The following is a 22,445-nucleotide window of genomic DNA, read 5'->3' on the forward strand; positions in this document are numbered from 1 at the left end:
TAATATAACTGGATAGATGCCGTAAACGCTAGGTGCCTTTCTATATTTATCTTCAATAATTTCTCCTCCACTTTGCTCTCAGTTATTACAAAATCATTTAACTCCCTGTTAGAATTTGATAAGCTTCTGTTCTCCACTTCTCTACAGAATTCCTCATCTGTGAATGCAGATGCAATATATTCAATCGCTTTTTCAGCTACCTGAGCAGAATCATCAACAATCGAACAATCGATATCAAGTGGACTAATCTGATTTATCCCCTTCCTTCTAGAGTTTACATAAGAAAAGAAGTCCCTACTGTTTTTCTTTGCCAAAGATTTCTCGTAATCTGCCTTTGCTTGCCTAACCTCCTTTGTGATTGGATTACAGACTATCTTATAACTACCATAGGCATCTGTGTATCCTGATAATTATATGCATCCCATGCATTTTTATTCTCTGCCACAAGTCTTTTTAGTCCATCTGACGTCCATTTCGGCCAAAACCTTGAACAGTATTTCTTATTTGGAACAAAAAGTCTAGTAGCTTCTGAGATTACTTCCTTGACTGCTTCTCATTTAGAATTTGCTGTTGGTCCCACAGTTTAGAATTTAAAAACTGTCTGAGTCTACTATAGCACCTTTACGAAAGCAAAAATCGTTTCCTTTACCCTTGATGGTAGTTTGGTAGTTACATCTCTGAGTAAATCCCACATCAGTACATTGTGATCATTGCCATCTAGTGGCTCCTTTATCTACAGATTTTAAATGAATGAATAATCACTGCTGATAATCAGATCAAGAGTATTTCTCCCTCTGGTTGCCTCTCGAACATGCTGCTGTAGAAAACAATGATCTAATTAATCCACAAAAGTCTTGCTAGTGTGAGAATGACCCACAAGTTCCAGTCTATATCCGGGAAATTAAAATCTGCCAATTTAAGACAATTTAATTTACTGGCCCACCCATTTCTTTGTACAGTTGATTGTACTCATCAGATTGAATAGGCTTAAAACACACTCCCACTCTCAACATTGCTTTCCCCGTGCTTATTTCACACCAAATTGACTCAACACTACACTGTCCACCCATGTCAACTCGATGCACTTCCTTAGATTTCGTGTTTTTTCACTAACAGCACAACCTCTTTTCCCTTTCTATCCTGTCTATCCTTTCTGTACACATTGTACTCTCCAAATTCCAATTTTCATTCCTTATATCTTTGTCACGCCACGTTTCTGATATCCCAGCAATATCTACCTTTGATGCCTTGACCAGAACCTCAAATTCATCAAATTTATTTATATTACTTCTAGCACTGGTGTACATGCAAGTATACATACACCTATTCTTAGTCTTAGTTACCATAACACAGCCCATGTATTTATTCTTAGTTACCATAACACAGCCCATGTATTTATTCTTAGTTACCATAACACAGCCCATGTATTTATTCCCAACAATCCAACAATAGAAGTGCAAGAATCACTTTCACCTCTGCCTGAGGCTAACATTAATCTATTAGTCTGTGAATCCCCCCTCCGCTAGTTTTCCAACCCACCTAATGCTGCCTCAATACTGTCAGCAAATATTCTTGCACCCTTTCTATTTAAGTGTATCAAATCCCTGTAGAAACTCTACAGTTAACAAGCACAGACCATACTGAGAAAAATTGTACCCAATGAGCCTTGTACAATATCTCCAGGGCAGATTTGATTGACAAGGCTCTCTTTATACACTTTCAAATTTAACCCTAAATCACAACTTTTTTTCAACATTGACCTTTTTTAAGTAAATCTGCAGATCTCCTACTCTTAATGTCATTAGTGTTAACGTGTACAACAATATCACCCTTTTTGGCCTTAAAAGATGATATCTGCTCTACAGCATCATCATCATCAACTTTTGCCCCCAATATAAAACTATCTTTCATAAAATGTTCTTATTTTATTTTTATATAAAAAAGAATAAAATAAAAATCAACAAATGATAAAAACATGGAATAACAAAATGACTGAAAATATGTGACTTTTGTCTATTGAAACTTCATTCTCTATGTAACTGATGCACATTTAAAAAAATTATTCACACATGAATGAATCATATGAGGGAGTATCAAAAAGTTTGCACCCTTACTTGGAAATAATAGCCCTAGAAAGCTCAAACTTCACAGGAACTTTAATCCTTTTCTATGTACTCTCCATTTATAGTAAACACATTTCTCCCATCTATGGATCAGTTGTTTAATGCCTTGATCATAAAACTGCACTTTTTTTTTTTGCCTGAAACCACGATTCCACTTCATTGATGACTTCCTGAGATGAATCAAAGTGGTGTGCATGCAATGGTTTCTTCATTTCTCGAAACAAGAAGTCTGACAATGCTAGGTCAGGAGAATAGGTGCTGCAGTAGCCGCATTGGGTAACAAAGTTGGTGGTGGCAATGGCCGTGTGACCGGTGCATTATCTGACAGAAGACAGACACCATCTGCGAAGAAGGTAATTACATCACCTTCTTCGCAGATGGAGTAGTCTACAGAAATCCACTGCGAAGAAGGTGATGTAATTACCTTCTTCGCAGTGGAGTGGTCTTTGCCTTTTTGGGAGGTGAGGAGGAGGAGGTGTGCTTCCAATGCTTTGGCATGTCTTTAGTCTCCAGATCATACTGGTACACCCAGCACTCATCATTTATCACCAACAGATCAAAAAAGTTCTCAACATCTGCATCACACAAATTGAACAGTTGGTGAGAACATTGCATTCAATATTGCTTCTGCAAAGGCGTCAGCAACCTTGGAACTCATCGTGCGAAGACTTTAGATATGCGCAGATGGTCAGGTAAAATGCTGCGGGTAGACCCATAACTAATTCCCACTCTATTAGCAATGAAATGAATTGTCACACATCTGTCACCAGCACCACTTTGTACAGCTGCGCAACCTTTGCAACCATCTCACTGTCTGTGGATGTTGATGGCCTTCCTTCTCTTGGCTCGTCAAAAATACTTGTACTACCACACTGGAACTCTTGTTTTCACTTTTTTACAGTGTCATAGGATGGACAATTCTGCCCATACACAGCTTTCATTTCTTCGTGAATTTCCTGAGCTTTCTTGCCCTGCAAATGCAGGAACTTGATCACTACTTGATACTCCACTTTGTCAACCATAGCGTTCTTCCTCAGATTCTGGGTTCCACCTCTACTGTACAATCACCTACGGGAATGAAATTTCACATATTAGTTATTGAATATGTAGACAACTTATATTAAAAACAGCATCTTCCTATTGATGTTTTATCTATTATTATTATTATTAGCCATAATGTGCAAGGAAGCCTGAGGCTTATGCTGCACCAGCCAAAAAAAATTTTCTGAGAGAGAGAGAGAGAGAGAGAGAGCGAGGTAGAAAGGAATCACCAAGAAAGAGAAGAATAATGATATCCAGCTCAGGACCCTGGGTGTACCAAGGCCATACTCATCAGATGTGAGCCCCTATCTAGGTCAGGGTATGAACTTTTTGATACCCCCTTGTACACCATACATGAATAAATATATATACATAACTATATATCACTGTTAACACTTATAATTTGCATTACTTATTATTTTCAGTTTGAGAAACTTGTCCTACATAAACAGCCTCATCTTCTTAAATATCCACTACCAATTCCTTAAAAATGCTGACTTCCAAGTAATTCTCCAGCAGGGCAAAGATAACTTAGTTAATTACAATCCATCTGAAACTCAATCCAGCAAAATTAATTGAATAAGGATGAAATTTGCACAGTTATAAATGACTGGGCCATAATTTCAAGTTATGGGGGAAGATGTTTAGACTGGATTGCAGGAAATTTTATTTTACCAGCAAGTTTTAATTACTGGAATAAGTTACCTACATGAGTGGTAGAGGCTGACAGGTTGGGGAAATTCAAAGGTCAGCTGGATAATTATTATTATTATTATTATTAGCCATATGGTGCAAGGAAGCCTGAGGCTTATGCTGCACCAGCCAAAAAAAAATTCCGGGTTACCCTGAGAGTGAGAAAGAGACAGACAGAAGTAGAAAGGAATCACCAAGAAAGAGAAGAATGATGATATCCAGCTCAAGACCCTCGGTGTGCCAAGCCCATACTCACCAGATGTGAGCCCCTGGGGTTACAGGAGGAGGGAAATGCATAGGTTATCTATTTCCTTTTCTCTTATTATTAATATTATTATTGTATTTTATTTATTTTTTGTTATTTTATTTTATTATTATTTTTTTGGCTGGTACAGCATAAGCCATAGGTTTCCTTGCACCATGTGGTCACTTTTCACATTTCAATTTTCTAGTTTCAATAAGGATTTTTGGATTGCTACACAACCATGAAGTCCTCTTGTTTAATGAAATTTTACAGTGGATGCAGAAACAGAAGTTTATCTGTTTCGACTGAACTCAGCTCAGATTTCAGGTGCAGTAAAATCGATTGTGTTTAGAAATATTTTTTTGTTTTCTTTTTTTTTTTTTTGTGGTCAAATCCCACATAAGTAACGCTTCTTGATTTTTGTAACATGTTACTATGTTTTAGTATTCTCTGCACAAATTGAAACTCTACTACTATTTAATATACATACGCATTCACACAAAACTGAATTTTATGATAATCAATGCAACTAAAAGCATGAATAACACTGTTGTTGTGGGAACTGAACTTTGTACAGCTATAGCTTATATTCTTCTTGGTAAGTTAAAGTTACGTGTGTCAGATGGCTAAAAGTGGTAAAAGATTGCTGGAACAAACTATTGGAGGGAATGAATAGGTAAAATGGGAAGTGGTTTTTTTTTTTTTTTTCTTTTGGCTGATGCCATATAAGCTTGCTTTATTGCATCATTTGTCACTGCTAATGATAAAAGACATATGTCATTCATATATGGCGTCTCCGTAGCCAGGTGGGCAGGAGCAGCAGTGCATAGCACACGCTTCTTGATTACACCGGTATTCGAGCCCGTGACCACCAAATACGGAGGATGCGGAAAGGTCAGGGAATGACCACTGCATATCCCCGGAGCAATATGGCCTTAGTTGCTAATGCTCCTAAAAACCAAAAATAACATAACATTCATATATAAAACTTGGAAATTCAGTTAAAATATGTATAATTAAAATGGCATTGTGGTCCTCATTGTGGTAGGAGGGATCATCCACCCTCAGCAGAAAATAACGCGTAAGGTGATTATCCTATGCAGAGGCAAGCAAGAACAGCTTCCTTAATATGGTTCCTGCGCAGACTAGCTGACATAATCTGATACAACTTGTTTGTGACCTATCATTATTGTTGCCATTGGAATTGTACTATAATTCGTATTACTTGCCTGTTGTTTGTATAGGGGACCAGCAGGCTGTAAGTCCTCGGGGATCGTGCTGATCTAGATCAGTGTTTCTCAACCTTTTTTAAATTATCGCCCCCTAAAGGGCTGTTTTAGACAATTTTTTTTTCCGAATCGTACCCCCCCATGAAATTTTAAACAGAAAACACTTTATAGTTACTCTTTTTTATTCAATGAGATCTCCGAGCCTGATGCTTCTTAGTTCTTCAAATAGGCCTCTGGGGTTGGGTATACTCATACTGTGATTTTTTTTTAGTGTTTTCCACCAACCATGGAATAAAACGAAAGAAGAAACCAAAATTTTTTAAAATATTTAATATTTACAATAAATTATTTACAAACAATATTACTAATAGTAATTTTAAAATAAATTAAAACAACTGTGATATACAGGATAATAATAAAATGCCGAATTTAAAATGCAATAAAATATACTGGTTAAAATCGCTAAAATACTAACTGAAGCTTTCAAAGGCTTCTGCCTTCTTTCTCAACACTGTTGAGAAAGAAGCCTTCTGCCTTCTTTCTCAACACTGTTGAGAAAGAAGGCAGAAGCCTTTGAAAGCTTCAGTTAGTATTTTAGCGATTTTAACCAGTATATTTTATTGCATTTTAAATTCGGCATTTTATTATTATCCTGTATATCACAGTTGTTTTAATTTATTTTAAAATTACTATTAGTAATATTGTTTGTAAATAATTTATTGTAAATATTAAATATTTTAAAAAATTTTGGTTTCTTCTTTCGTTTTATTCCATGGTTGGTGGAAAACACTAAAAAAAAAAAATCACTGATGCTTCTTAGCTAAAAGTTCAATGTTCGGTATGTTTAATTCTAATGTCTCCCTCTTGAACTGATGTCAATTCTGTTCATTTCCTTTGTTAATATTTTATTTACTGAACTAAAACCACTTTCAACCATTTTGGAAAACAAAGAAGCACTTTGGCTATTTCAGACCACATCGTTGGATAAAGAAGTTCAGTTGTTTCTGAATTTATGTTTGCATTCTTCGTTACATTTTAATTCAACAAGTTCTTGAATTTATTCACTAGCAGACCCAGTATTGCATCCAATTGGATCTAACATCCATGGCTTCACTTCAAAAGAAAATAAATCTAAAAATCAATTTTTAATTTTAAATTTAAAGAACACAAATGACCTTGAATAATCCTTAAGACCTCGGTGAGAGATTCACTGATTTCAGCTAACTCTTGCATACCATGAAATTGTTTTCAAATATTTCAGTATTTCAGTGAAGGCTTTTAATATGCATTTGCACTCTATCATCATAATTAATTTCCCTTGAATTTGAAGTCATACCTCATTAAGTTTTCAAAAAATCCAAGCCATAAAGTATAAGTTGTTTTTGTGTTTGCTGATCTCCTTTGCTTTCTAAAAAACTAATTATCGTATCAAAAAAGGTTTTACAAATCTTGTTAAACAGTTTCCTTTAGAAAGCCACCTGACTTCTGTATGTAAAAGAAGCCTCACATACTATTCTTCATTATCAAGACAAAAATTTCTGAAAAGACGATCATATCTGCTATGTGACTTTATTTTATTGATGGTTTTAATAATTATACTGAGAGATTGATAAAGAACTGGACTAATATTTTTTGCAACCAGATAATGTCGGTGCACAATGCAGTGTGTTGCAAGAACTTTGGGACATATTTCCTTTAGGTGGGCTATAAAACCTTTATGCCTTCCAACCATGGAGGTTACACCATCAGTGGCACAGGATACCAAATTTTCCAATGGTACTTGTTTTTCATCAAACCATGTTTTTACAGCAGCAAAAATGGATGTGCCAGTACAGTCAGTTTCTATACATTTTACAAACAACATCTCTTCTTACAATTTACAATTATCATCAAAATAACGGCTTGCCATTAGAAGGGCATTATTGTCAGTAACTGTGGATTCATCAATCTGAATAGAAAATTTTCTTGTTTTTAGTTTGTCAATTAGCTGCTCTTCAATCTCACTGACATCTCATCGATTTGTCTTCGAATTGAATCATTGCTCAATGGCAATGCTTTTAAAATACTGGAAGGCTTTTGATGCATCACTGTTGAAATTACAGTCTCTAATGCAGGTTGTGTAACAGTCTCAGCAATTGTATGAGCTACTAGTTTTAGCAATTATTTCTGCAATTTTATAAGATGCAATCATTTCATCATCATATGTTTCTGTGTTCTTCTTAAATAAGGAAGTAACAATGCTATGTTATTCAAAATGCTGTTTTAAATTTTTAAAATATTCTATGTTTACCCTCTTTATCAGGATGTTTGCTTTTTAAGTGATTTAAAAGTCTTGATGGTTTCATAGCCTCATTTGAAAAAGAACTATTACACATAAAACACATTAGGTTGTCTTGAATTGAATGGGCTTTCAAAATCATAAGCTAGATATTCATCCAGATACTACTGACATTTTTTCTTTTCAGTACTTGACATTATTGATGGGTTGAATAATGACAAAGAATTAAATAATAAAATATAAACTATTTTTATTTAACTCTCATGGCGCATGTCACTCACAAAAGCACTGTGGATCAAAAATAAACAACTTCCACAAGGAAACATTAGCATTAGCATTAGCATTAGTAGAGGCATTTGATGCATTCATGATGCATTTGATGCATTCATTTGATGCAATAAATCAATACTAATTGTCGCTTAGAAAGAGAAACAATAGACTGAAACATTTCCTCATCCCATCCATGCCTCATATATTGACCAATGAAACAAAAGAATGAATAAATAAACCATGAATAAATACCACCAAGCCACTGCTAAAGTTGCAGCTATCGGAAAAGGCAAGGAGTGCGGAGGCATTACCTCTGAAAGCACTGAAAACCCAAAGAGAGAAATTAAATATTAAGGAACCCAGAGTCCTGAGCTAGATATCATCATTCTTTTCTGTCTTGGTGATTCCTCTCTACTTTTGACTCTCTCTCTCTCTCTCTCTCTCTCTCTCTCTCTCTCTCAGGGTAACTCAGAGAATTTTCTTTTTTTTTTTTTTTTTTTTGGCTGGAGCAGCACAAGCCTCAGGCTTCCTTGCACCATGTAGCTAATAATAATAATAACAAAATAAGATGTCATTGGATAGGACTGAACTTTGGAGGGCCACAAACCATTGTAATATCCATGATTTTTGCCCCCTTGGGGACGTTATCACTCCTGATCTAGGTGGGAGAATATAAACTTTGGGGGTAACGGGGGGGGGATAATATAAACTTCAGGGGTACATGTAGTATATGTGTACAGCAATATCCCGCATAGCACTGATAATTGGTACCGAAACTGTTCCATGTTATGTGAAACTGTGCTGATTGAGGTATAATTATAATGGGTTTTAATTGAATGCGTACCAGAGAAACAGTCTATAAACAAATTATAATAAATCTATAAACAATTTGCACTTGATAGCCAATTAAAAGGATTTGAAATAAAAAATATTGCAAAAATTTTATTAATGAAAAGGTAACATAAGAGATGAGAAAACAGCTTTATTGTTTATTTAGGTATTTCATGAAGTCATCTCTTCTTTTTCTCAGAGTACAATTCTTTGTAGCATTGAATTCCATCTTGTAAAATTGCCATTTCTTGATGCTATGTTCAACATCCAGACCTCCATTCATAATTGCCTCACAGGCCATGTCAACCCCCCAAAAAACTTTATTCAATTCTTCTGTTAAATTTTTTGGTACCACGTCAGTGTTATCCACTTCAGAATTGTTTTCCTTTTCCTCATATGCAATTTGCTCATCAATTTCAAGGAGATTTGCATCATCTAAGTCATTTGCATGTGAGTCAATGCAGTCACATACACTGGCAGTGTCCAAAGTTTCGAATCTCAAGTCTTTTCTGATCTTCACAATGTCTTCGGTAATTGTCTGAATTTGGGATTCAAAACCAGTGAAATCATTTGCCAAATGGGGCAAAACATGCTACCAAACAGAACGCGTGTTGTCAGCGATTTCTAGCCAAGATGCAAATATATTTGAAATCATATTTAAAGGAGTAAAAAAATAAATTGTGAAATGAAAAGTCTGAAAAGCTATCATGTCATCTCGCCAGGATGGAATTAAGAATACTGAACACTTGCAGGTTGCTATTGGCACATGTGCATGTGAGACAACAGAGTTGGCACTGCAGCATATATGTATTCATAACTAGGCTATGACAAAGCAGCATATATGTACACATACCTAAGCTACGACAACGTAGCATATATATGTAAAGTACGTGTCTAGGCTATTGAATGAGTTTTAATATACAGTAAATTTATGACTTAAACTTAATTGAAAACTGTGTTATAGTGAAACCCGTGCTGTTTGAAGCCATGCTAGGCGAGGTATTGCTGTATATTTTTTTAATATTATTTAATATTTACAACATCTGTATATGTTACAATCAAAGAAATCTGTATATTTTAAAATTCTCTTATAATAAGAGAATATGAGAAAACAAAATAGGAAATTTTTTTTTTTTTTTTTTTTTTTTTGATTTGGTAGTTGTTGGCACATCGGCTTCTGTGGCCATATTGCACCTCCCAAGGTTTTTGCAGTACTTTGATCCAAGCCCGAGGCGGGAATCGAACCCGCGACCTTTGGGTTGCCGGGCAGGTACTTTACCCACTCGGCTAAAATGGGAAATAAGAGGAAATATTCACTATTTAACATCTAAATAATAATAGTCAGTTCAAAAAAACCACATTACTGACAATAATCATAGTTTAATAATATGAAAATAACCAATTAAAATTCCCCAAAAAACATACAAATTATAATCAAACATGCAAGTATTATAATAATCTTTTTTGCTTTTACTTTTCATATGTATCAATCATTTCATTTATTAATTTTTCAGGTAATAGTAGTAGTAGTGGCATGTGATGCAAGAAAGCAAGTGTATGAGCTTATGCAGCATCAGCCAAAAAAAAAAAAAAAAAACACACCATTCCCTCCAAATGCCTGTCCAGTTCCTCCTTAAATTTATTTTCCCTATCAACTTCACAGCGACAGATGGAAGTTTGTTCCAGCAATCAACCACCCACTGGCTAAAAGCAAATTTCCGCACATCTATTCTACATCTGTCTTTCCTTAATTTGATTTATGCCCCCTTAGGTTCATAATATGAACAAGTGGAAGGATCCCATCAGAATTCAGTATGCTCAACCCATTCAAGGCCTTATACACCTCAATCAGACCACCTCGCAGGTGCCTACTCTCCAGGCACTGCAATTTGCAGAACTTAAGCCTTTCTTCATAAGAACACCCCTTTGTTCCCTCACCAGTCTTGTTGCTCTTCTCTGTACTCGTTCCAGCAACTCTATATCCTTCCTAAAATGAGGCTTCCAGACCTGTACGCAATACTCAAGGTGTGGCCTGAACATTGTTTTATACATGGGGATAATCACCTTATCCCTGCTGGAAAAATTCCTGTATATCATTGACAAAATCCCATGACCTACTCTGGCAGCCTGTCTGCACTGCTCAGAAAACTTCATATCTGACTCTCTCCTATTTTCAAACAGTGGATTTATCTTTCGCTTCCATACTTGAAAAGCTTAGGATTATTAGTTTAATATTTATACAGTAAGCCCCCGCAATTCGTGGGGGTTACGTTCCTGAGAAATGCCGCGAATACCGAAAACACGAATACTGAGTTATGACTCCCATAGTAATAAAGGGGTTCAGTTCCAAAGTATGAAATATATAAGAAAAACTAGTCTAGAATTTTGTCTATGTATGTATTTAACCCCAGGGGCTCACATCTGGTGAGTATGGGTTTGGCACACCCAGGGTCCTCAGCTGGATATCATTATTCTTCTCTTTCTTGGTGATTCCCTTCTCTCTCTCTCTCTCTCTCTCTCTCTCTGGGTAATTCAGAATTTTTTTTTTTTTTTTTTTGCCTGGTGTAGCATAAGCCTCAGGCTTCCTTGCACCATAAGGCTAATAATAATAAAATAATAATAATAATAAAATTTATACGTACCTTCATAATATGACTATGTACATAGACAGTACATAGTGAAATGCAAGCATATGACATTGAAATGAAAATAAGAAACAATTTAATATTAAATGTAATATTTATTAGAAATTTCAAACAAATCTTTCAATCTAGCGCTTTTGCTTTAGCTAAAAAACTTATTCCGCCAGTTCTATCACCAGTTTCGCTAAAGTGTTGATAAAGGAGTTTTGCCTTTTCATGAATGATGAAAAGGGGAATTTTATTTTGAGTTCGGTCTTCTATCCACAGATTTAAAGCCTTTTCCATTTTTTTCTAATTTAACATCACGAGTTACAGAGCAAATTTTTGAAGCAATTAGCGCGTTTTCACAGGCGCTACGGCGGATTTTTTCTTCCGATTTTTTGATTGATCGTACCATTGACTCATTGATTTTATATTGTTTTGCCACTGAGGAGACACTTTCACCATTAGAAATTTTGTCTAATAACTCAATTTTATTCACCAATGTCATCACCTTCTTTGATATTTTCACATTTCCCTTGTTATTCGTAGCCATATTTTTGTACGAGTTAAAAAGAACTTGTCCAAATAAAGTCACTTTCTTCCGTTAACACACTCGAAAAAGTCTGTTTTACACTGCAAAATGGTAGATTTATCACTTTTGTAAGCATATCAGTTATTAAATTGATAAATTTATTCAATTTATAAGAATATAAATTAAAAGCAAACGACGAAACCTTCCATGGCAAGCGCATAACACACACTGAACAAGGATTAGCGAGAAACATACAAACTCGCGATTTTGTCACCCCTCTCCCCCACCCACTGAGCACTGTTTTGACCGGGAAAGATAATTTTAGCCACGTCCATGTTTTTTTATGGCGGAAAATGTTCATGGCACTTTAAAATTCGCATTTTTTAGGTTACATTTTATATGAAATCAGCAACCGCGAATACAGATACCGCGAATAGCGGGGTTTACTGTATTTAAATTTGTACTTGCAGTCCTCTCAGTTAGTTACAAATTATAATTATTCAGTTACAAAGTTTTTATTTGACATTTGAATAGAAATCTGGGCTTCATTAAATGGTGGAACATTTGTGGTAACAGGAAATCTAACAGTCTGAACTGAATATAAATCAGTTAGATTTTCTGTTACCACAAATGTTCCACCACAAAATAATAATAAATATGTCTTTCATTATAATAAATATTAAACACAAAATAAATTCACCTGAGGTAGTAAATCCTCCAATTTTAACATAGGTCCGGGTGGACGAGAACTACCAGTTACAACTCTCAATGTTTCTTTTAATTCTTCCTCATGGAAAGGTTCACCTATAATGAAATTTAAAAAACAAACTTTTTTTAAAACTGATAATATGTTTGAATATATTAGTATTAATATTAGCACTAGCCATATCAAGCAATGAAGCCTGAGGCTTTTGCTGTAATATCCAAAAAAATGAAAAAAAAAGAAAAAAAAGAACAATAAAATGAACTACCCATTTGACTCCCTCCTCATGTGGGTGTTTTATCTAGCTGACTGAATTGAATAAGAATGCAAGTATGTATTTGTATCCACTAGCTAACTATAAATAGCATAACTATTGATGATCATGTTCAGATTGCAAAAATTAAATAAATATTTTGCATTGACATTTACCTGTGAAGAAATTTTTAGGATGGGAATGCTAGGAGTAAACCAGATTATAAGTGGGAGTTAAATGATTTTGTGATAACTGAAAAGAAAGTGGAAGAGGAAATTATTAAATTTAAAAGTACAAGGCACATAGGATTTATTCAATTATATTAAAAGAAGCAGCAAAAGAGGTAAGCAGGCTTTCGGCCATAATTACAAGAGTATCCTTGGATTCAGGAGAGGGGGGGTCTCAACAGATTATGTATGTGTGTGCATATTTCTCTCCTATTCACAAAAAGAGAGATATCCTATTCACAAAAGTGAAGTGAATAATTATAGATGTTTAAGCTTGAACTCTTTTCCAGGGAAAATAATGAGATCAGTGTATTGCAGGATCATCTAGAGAGGAATATTTATTAATGATAGCCGTAGCCTAGTGGTCAGGCGCGCGGGTGCATAAGTACAAGTGCCTTGAATGACCGGGGTTCAAGCCCGTGACTGCTGAATACAGTGCTGTTTCTTGTATTCTGTCTATCTTGTGAACTCCTCTGACCGTTTGGTTGTCCCGGAGTATAAACAGAAAATTTATTTATTTATTTATTTATTTATATTGATGAAGGTACAGTATATCAAGTTTAATGTCTAATTTTGCATATGATACAAAGGTTGGCAAGGTTGTTAACGACAGTAAAGACAGTATGCTACTCCAACTGGATCTAGATAAGTTGGGCAAATGAGCTGAAAGGTAGCAACTGAAGTTTAACATTGAAAAATGCAAAGTATTGCATATGGGTAGCAATAACTGAAGAGAAACGTACCAACTGCGTGGTACTACACTAAGAGAAGTGGAAAGTGAAAAAACCTGGGGATAATTGTGCAGTCAAATATGAAATTTGCTGAGCAGTGCAGAGGGGCTGCCAGGGTAGGTCATGGAGTCTTGTCAATGATATATAGGAATTCTGCTAGTAGACACAGGATGGTGATTATCCCATTATACAAGGCAATGGTGAGGCCACACCTAGAGTACTGTGTACAGGTCTGGAGGCCTCATTTTAGGAAGGATGTAGAGTTGCTAGAACGAGTACAAAGAAGGGAAACAAGATTGGTGAGGGGAACAAAGGGGTGGTTTTACCAAGAAAGGTTTAAGTTTTGCGGTGCCTGGAAAGTAGGCAACTGCGAGGTGATCTAATTGCGGTGTATAAGGCCTTGAATGGGTTGAGAAAGCTGAATGCTGATGGAATCCTTCCTCTTGCTCAGATTAAGAACCTGAGGGGGCAGATTCAAATTGAAGAAAGACAGTTGTAGAATAGATGTGTGAAAATTTGCCTTTAGCCAGTGGTAGTTGATTGGTGAAACAGACTTCCATCTTTTGTGGTAGAAGATAGGCTAAATAAATTTAAGGCTGAGCTGGACAGGCATTTGGAATGAATGGAGGGGTGAAATGGGAGCGTTTTTTTTTTTTTTTTTTTTTTTTGGGGATGATGCTGCATAAGCTTGCTTTCTTGCATCATATTTCTCTATTAATGCTAATATACCGTCATCAATATCATTGATGAATACACAAAACAACAATGGGCCCAGCACCAAAGCCTGGGGAACTCCACTAATAACATTTGTCCATGAAGAGCAGTGTCCACTGATTACAACTCTCTGTCGTCTCCCATTCAACCATCCCTTTATCCATCTCTTAATGCCACACCTCCCAATTTGTACAGCAGACTTCCATGTGCAATAGTATCAAAAGCTTTCCTGAAATCCAAGTATATGATATCAAAATTGTTTTTGGCATTCAGTTCCTTTGTGACCACATCATAATATGCAATCAAACTGGTCAGACAAGACCTCCCTTTAACAAACCCATGCTGTGTCTTAACTACTAATGCTAATGCTATTACTGCAGTCTTGTCTAGATGATCCTGCAATGCTTCTCTAACTAGTGACTCCATTATTTTCCCCAAACACAAGTTAAACTAACAGTTATCTAGTTATGTGTGTCACCTTTTGAACCACCTTTGTGAATTGGTGATACATTTGCACACCTCCAGTCCTTGGTGACTTCACCTGAGTCCGAGGAAGCTCTCATAATTATGGCCAAGGGTTTGCTTACTTCCTTTGCTTCCTCTTTTAATATAACTCTATAGATCCCGTCCACCCCATGTGCCTAACTTCAACAATTTCTCCTCCACTTTGCTCTCAGTTATTACAAAATCACTTAGCTCCCTGTTAGAGTTTGATAGATTTCTGGCATTCCCCTCATTGAATAGCTCATTGTGTGCGAATATAGATGCAAAATACTCACTCAGTTTATCAGCTATCTGAGCATGATGATCAATAGTCAATCCATCTATGTTAAGTGGTCCAATCTGATTCATCCCTTTCCTTCTAGAGTTCACATAAGTGAAGAACTCTTTGCTGTTTTTCTTTGATATCCTTTGCCAAAGATTCTCGTAATGTGCCTTTGCCTGCCTAACCTCCTTTGTCACTTAATTACAGACTCGTTTATATCTGCCATAGGCTTCTGTGTCACCTGATACTTTATATGCATCCCATTAATTCATCTGACATCCATTTAGGCCTGAACCTTGAACAGTATTTCTTAGCTGGAATGAAAAGCCTAGTAGCCTCCAAGTTTAAGTCCCTGAAGGTTTCCCATTTAGAATTCAACGTTGGTAACATCATCAGTTGATCCCACTGTACAGAATTTAAAAACTGTTTGAGACCCCCTGTAGTCACCTTTAAGAAAGCAAAAGCCCTTCCCTTTAGCCTTGATGGTAGTTACATCTTTAAGTAATTCCTATATATCAGTACATTTTGATCACTGTCACCCAGTGTTCCCTTTATCTGCAAATTCTTAATGCAGGAATAATCACAGCTGATAATCAGATCAAGAATATTACTCCCTCTGGTTGTCTCTCAAACATGCTGCTGTAGAAAACAGTCATCCAATAAATCCAAAAAAGTCTTGTTAGTGTGAAAGTGACAAATGCACAAGTTCCAGTCAATATCTGGAAAGTTAAAATCCCCCATTATATAAGACATTCTGATTTAATCCCTCAGTATAAGACATTCTGATTAGCATTAGTTGAGGCATATGATGCAAGAAAGCAAGCTTATACAGCATCAGCCAAACAAAAACCCCCTCCTGTTTCACCTATCCGGTCACTCCAAATGTTTGTCTCATTCAGCCTTAAATTTATTTAAGCTATCAACTTCCACAAAGACAGATGAAAGTCTGTTACAGCAATCCACTACACTCTGGCTAAAAGTAAACTTCTGCACATTTATTCTACAACTGTCTTTGTGTGATTCCCTTCTCTTTCTGACTGCTCTCTCTCTCTATCTCTCTCTCTATCTCTCAGGGTAACTCAGAATTTTTTTTTTTTTTTTTTTTGGCTGATGCAGCAAAAGCTTCAAGCTTCTTGCACTATATGGCTAATGATAATAATAATGCAGTACTGTCAAATAATAATAATTATAATAATATACCTTCATCGATATCATTGATAAATACAGAAAATAAGAATGGGCCCAGCACTGAACCCTGGGGGACTCCGCTAGTAACATTAGTCCACGTAAAACAGTGTCCATTTATTACCAATCTCTGCCGTCTCCCACTCAACCATCCCTTTATCCATTGCAGTAACTTACCCTCAATGCCATACCACTCCAATTTGTACAGCAGTTTCCCATGTGCAATGGTATCAAAAGGATATTACACAAAAAGAGAGAAGTGGTAGAATAGCCACTTCCTACAGATTTCTGTTCTCTTCTGATCTGGGATTATACTTGAATCCCAGATTTCTGTTTTTTCTTTTCGCAACAAATGAACTGCAGATGCGTTTGTTGGTCTGTGTGTGTGTGCACGTGCACACACACACACACACACACACACACACACACACACACACACACACACACACACACACACACACACACACACACACACACACACACACACACAAAAAAGAATAAGTGAGGAAATTTAAGCAATAATTGATAAAATTTCTACCTAATTCAAGGAGTGACTTTACTAAGAATTGCCTGTGTATGCTGATTTCTTTCCCTTCATCCTGCTTGATACCAAGGGCTTTGAATGCTGATGTCAACTCTGCGAGACTAGTTCCAAACACAGGTCTGTGATTTATGTACACTGGAAATAAAAAAAGTAAATAATGATAGTATAAATTAAATTGGCACATCTACTGCCGTAATATTTCACAAAAAATTAAACAAAAGAAATAAGTAGATTTATTAGACTTTCAGATAAGAAAAGAAAACACCATAAAAACACACTGCAGTTACAAAATAAATCATGTTCTTTATCACTAAGTTAATACTGTAATTGCTAAGTTAATATTATAGCTAGATGTGGGATTAGCATTAGCATTAGTAGAGGCATTTGATGCAAGAAAGCAAGCTTATGCAGCATCAGCCAAAAAAAAAAAAAAAAAAAACCCACTTCCACTTCACCCCTCTGTTCGTTCAAAATACCTGTCCAGCTGAGCCTTAAACTTATTTAGGCTATCAACCTCCACCACAAGGGATGGAAGTCTGTTCCACCAACCAACCACCCGCTGGCTAAAGGCAAATTTCCACACGTCTATCCTACATCTGTCTTTCCTCAATTTGAATTTATGCCCTCTCAGGTGATTTTTCTGAGCTAGAGGAAGAATCCCATCAGCATTGAGCATGCTTAAACCATTCAAGGCTTTATACACCTCTATCAGATCACCTCGCTGGTGCCTAGTCTCCAGACACTGTAATTTGCAAAACTTAAGCCTTTCTTCGTAAGAGCACCCTTTTGTTCCATTCACTAATCTTGTTGCCCTTCTCTGTACTCGTTCCAGCAGCTCTACATCCTTCTTGAAATGAGGCCTCCAGACCTGTATACAGTACTCTAGGTGTGGCCTGACCATTGCCTTATACAATGGAATAATCACCTCCTTATCCCTGCTGGAAAAATTCCTGTATATCATTGACAATACTCCATGAGCTACTCTTGCAGCCCGTCTGCACTGCTCAGAGAACTTCATTTCTCTGAGCAGTGAAACTTACAAAACTTACACATAAACTAATTCAGAGAATTAGTTTATGTGTAAGTTTTTGAAGCAAAATCCTTTAGCTTATTAGAGAAGAAAGTTCTAACGTGTCTCTTAAGACAGTTTACCATCAAAGAAAGCATACTACTATTGTTAGATTATGAATTCTAAGAAATGTAACTTTCATAAATACATTTAATCCACTAATAATGGCACATGAGTAAAATTTTCACCCCACACACCCTCTAAAAATATTTTGTATAAAAATGCTTTTTGTATTTTTTGTATAAAAATTCATGCTTTGAAATATCTCTTTAAGGATATTCCAAAGCATAGAACAGTAGTAATAAACTCCATTTAAGTTTGGTGACTGTGATCTCAGGAGCATTTTGACCATGGTTGAGAGAGTCAAAGTCAAAATGCCCCAAGTACATCTTCACTCCATTCTTCACTTACATAATTGTTTTTGAATAGGCTTAGTTAGATATTCACTGCTTCCCAGGATGATGGAGGGGGGGCACTTGTGGGCACAAAAAAATATAAAACCATGGCAATTTCAGATAAATATAAAACCATGGGGATATCAGATATTTCTCACAGCAGTGAAATGCTAAACTTTGTTTCCAGAAAGATATGATTTTCCTTTTGATTTCTGCTAGAGAGGGCTGTCTGCCATATGTTAGCATTAGCATTAGTTGAAGCATATGATGCAGAAAGCAAGCTTATATAGCATCAGCCAACACACACACACACACACACACACACACACACACACACACACACACACACACACACACACACACACTCATCATTTCACTCATCCACCCGCTCCAAATGTTTGTCTAGTTCTGCCTTGAATCTGTTTAAGCTATCAACTTCTACGATGACAGATGGAAGTTTGTTCCAGCAATCAACCATCCACTGGCTAAAGGCAAACTTCCGCACATCTATCCTACAATTGTCTTTCCTCAATTTGAATTTATGCCTCCTCAGGTTCTTAATTGGAGCAAGTGGAAGTATCCCATCAGCATTGAGCCTGCTCAAACTATTCAAGGCCTTATACAAATCAATCAGATCACCTTGCAGGTGCCCAGGGCCGCTGGGACCCTATGGGCCACCAGTAAGCGAAATCAAATTTTCCGCCCAAAAATACTTGGATTAAAAAAAAAAAATGAGTAAATAAAATTGTATTCATTTATTGAAAAAGAAAAGAATTACAACTTATCTCACATATAATATAATGAAACAACAAACAAAAATAACAAAATCATTCTGAAATTCTGGAAATAAACTTTAAATTCTAAATCACAGTAATTGTACTCTATCACAATAATGAAATAAAAGGAAATAATGTTAAAAAATAATGTTAAAAAAATTATACAAATTTATGTTTCCTTGCTTTAAGAGATGTTTATTATTTCATTTATGTTTATTTGTTCCAAATGATCATTTTCCATTGAAATTATTGTCAAATTAGAAATTCATTGTTGAGACATCGTCGATTGTAAACAATTTTTGATTAATTTTAATTTTGAAAAACTCCGTTCACCTGAGGTAACTGAAACTGGAAAAGTTAGAAAAATTCTTAGTGCAACTGCTACATTTGAAAAAGTATCTATAAAATCGTTTTTAAAAATATATTATAACACTTCAAATGGAGTAATATCATCTTTAATATAAACCTGAAGTACTATGAGTTCTTCAGATAACACTAAACCATCAATATCAAACTCATTACAATCGATGTCACTTAATTTAATATGCAAATCTTTGTATAAATATAGTGCAAGTGCATTATAAATACATAGCTATATCTGAATAAATCAGAATATTAGTAAAACGGCATCGTTTTAAGTTATATCTCATATTGTGAATACCTTCACGAGTTACCATGATATTGCACTACTTTGAATAAGTAACGCTTTACTTAAGGAGAAGACTAATGTTACTTATTCTCAGATGGGTACCACCACCCAGACAGCACCGTTTCAGGGCTTATGCCCTAAATGCTTTAGAGTATGCAAATCTTTGCAATGATTTAATCAATCATCATCTGACCATTTTTTTTTTTTTTTTTTAAATTCATAAATATTATAAAAGATTTTAAATATTTCTACATGTTCTTTCATATTTGTAAACCTTTCAGTTAACAAGAAAATTACTGTGTCCATAATTTGAAAGAAAAAATTAATTTTGAAATTTTGTTGTGGATCCTGAATAGCTTCATCTCTACTTTCATAATCAAAATGACGTTTTTGCAATCTTTTCCTTACAGTGCTTACTTCTGGAAATGAAGCTTCAATGCCAATGATAGTAGTTATATTATTAGCTGAATAGAGAATTTTCTGGAATGCTTTCTCTGTTCTATTTAATTTAAAATATTCCGTGATATTTTGTAAACATTCAAGAATTCATGTACAGGAACTCCCTGATTTACGTAAGAGTTGCGTTCCGCGGAATGCTACGTAAGTCAGAATTTTCCTCATGCTTGTGCAGCACTCGCAACTGTGCTCACTGAATTGACTGAATCAAAAAAGAAATGTTCGATGAACATGTAAAGAGAATTATTTATTGTATTTATTCAATTTTTTATCTCATGCACAGGAAAAATTATATAAAAGTGTGCAATTTAAAAATATTTCAAATTTATAATATTATAAAAAAAGAGAGGAGACAGGAATAACATCAGTAAGTTTTACTTCTTGAGCATCATGCCAGAATCGACATCTTCAGCTGATAAGTATGGTGCTGCGGAGGTTGAGGGCTGTGGAGATTTAGAAGTGGTCGGCGGCTGAACCTTACGAAATAGCATATTAATGGATGACTGGACGGTGGCTTTTTTCTTTTCATCGTAGATTTTTTTGTAGCAAGCAAGCATATCATTCACACCTCTGTTAACTTTTAAGAATCGTTTGCTGTCAGGATCCACCTTCTCAAACCTCGCCATTGGCGATGCAATTTCACAAAATGCCATTGCCATCTCTCTCTGGTCATGAAGTGTCTCAGCTCCTCATTTAGTCCATCTCGAGCTTTGTCAAATTCGAAATAACACCCTGATCCATAAGTTGGATGAGTGAAGTTGTGTTTAGCGGTAGAAATATGACTCTCACATTCGAATTGAAATCATCTAGATGCATAGGATGTCCAGGAGCATTATCTAATAGAAGCAAAGTCTTGAAAAGAATGTCATTGTCTTTACAATATTTTTCAACCTTGGGAATGAAGCAGCATTTAAACCAATCCTCAAAGAGAGATATTGTTATCCATGATTTCTGGTTTGATCGGAAAAGCACGAGTAGGGTGGCTTTATTGATGACTTTAAATGCACGAGGATTTCCAGAATGGTAAACAAGCAGTGGTTTTAATCTGTAATCTCTCACTGCATTAGCCCCAAGCAAGAGAGTGGATCTATCTTTTGACACCTTGAAACCTGGCATTGTATTTTCCTCTTTGGCAATGTTTGTTAGATCTGGCATTTTTTTTTACCAATACAGAGCAGTCTCGTCAACGTTAAAAATTTGCTGCGTTGAATAGCCGCCTTCATCAATAATTTTTTCCAACACACCACAGAATTTCTCTGCAGCTGCAGAATCGGCACTGGCGACTTCACTGCTTACTTTAACGTAGTGGAAACCAGCGCGATGCTTGAATCTATTAAACCATCTGTTTCTTGCCACTAACTTGGTTTGGGATTCGCCTTACTTATCCTTAATATCTTCATAAATACTTGTTGCTTTTGCTTGAATGGTCATTAGACTCAGGGGCGCTCGCTTCTGAATCTGATTTTCCATCCATATTATTAACAGCTGATATAGCACTGGAACGCTGTTTTGTGATCACTGTAGATTTTAAGTGCGTTGATCCTTTGACATGTTCTTTTAAACGCGCACTGTCCATTAAAATAGTATTCACTGTTAAAGCAGCGAGACCTTATTCCCTTGCAATAGATGACAAACTTTGTCCTGCTTTGTACTTCATTTTCATATCATTTTCATCTTCATTTCTAAATCAATTTTGTTTCGTTTCTTGGCACTGTCAGCACTTGCACTTTCCGTTGGCCCCTTTCCCTTCACCATTGTAATAAATAAATAGGAATGAAGAGACGTTTCCGAAATTTTGATTTTCATATGATTGAAGATTTTGGTGAAGGGGAACATATTTCACCATAATACCGTAACATAAAAACCCACAGAATTCGAGTTATCGGGATTATCGCAAATGCAATAAGATCGAGTTTATTACCCGTTTATAATTAGATGCATTAACAGAAAAACCCAATAAACCGGAAAGTGCAAATTGTTTTTTGGTCGTGACCTCCAGAAACGTGCTTTAGAAAAATATCGGAAAGGCATTCAAAATTGATTCTTATAACGGGAACATATGATAATGATGAAAGGATAGTGCAATTTCCATTATAAATATGACCTTTTAGA

At 35.7% G+C, this 22,445-nt stretch overlaps 1 long non-coding RNA gene across 1 annotated transcript in view; it reads left to right on the top strand.

Annotated features, from left to right (window-relative positions):
* Nucleotides 1-4,318: 4,318 nt before the first annotated feature.
* LOC150085134 (uncharacterized) overlaps nucleotides 4,319-22,445 on the top strand; it is a 34,439-nt gene continuing 16,312 nt past the window's right edge. Inside the window, exon 1 of the long non-coding RNA XR_016546965.1 lies at nucleotides 4,319-4,428. This is a non-coding gene — a long non-coding RNA (uncharacterized LOC150085134). The remainder of the gene's footprint in view (nucleotides 4,429-22,445) is intronic.

This window comes from Mastigoproctus giganteus, chromosome 5, assembly GCF_048544385.1.
Source record: "Mastigoproctus giganteus isolate SK-2022 chromosome 5, ASM4854438v1, whole genome shotgun sequence".
Lineage (NCBI taxonomy): Eukaryota > Metazoa > Arthropoda > Arachnida > Uropygi > Thelyphonidae > Mastigoproctus > Mastigoproctus giganteus.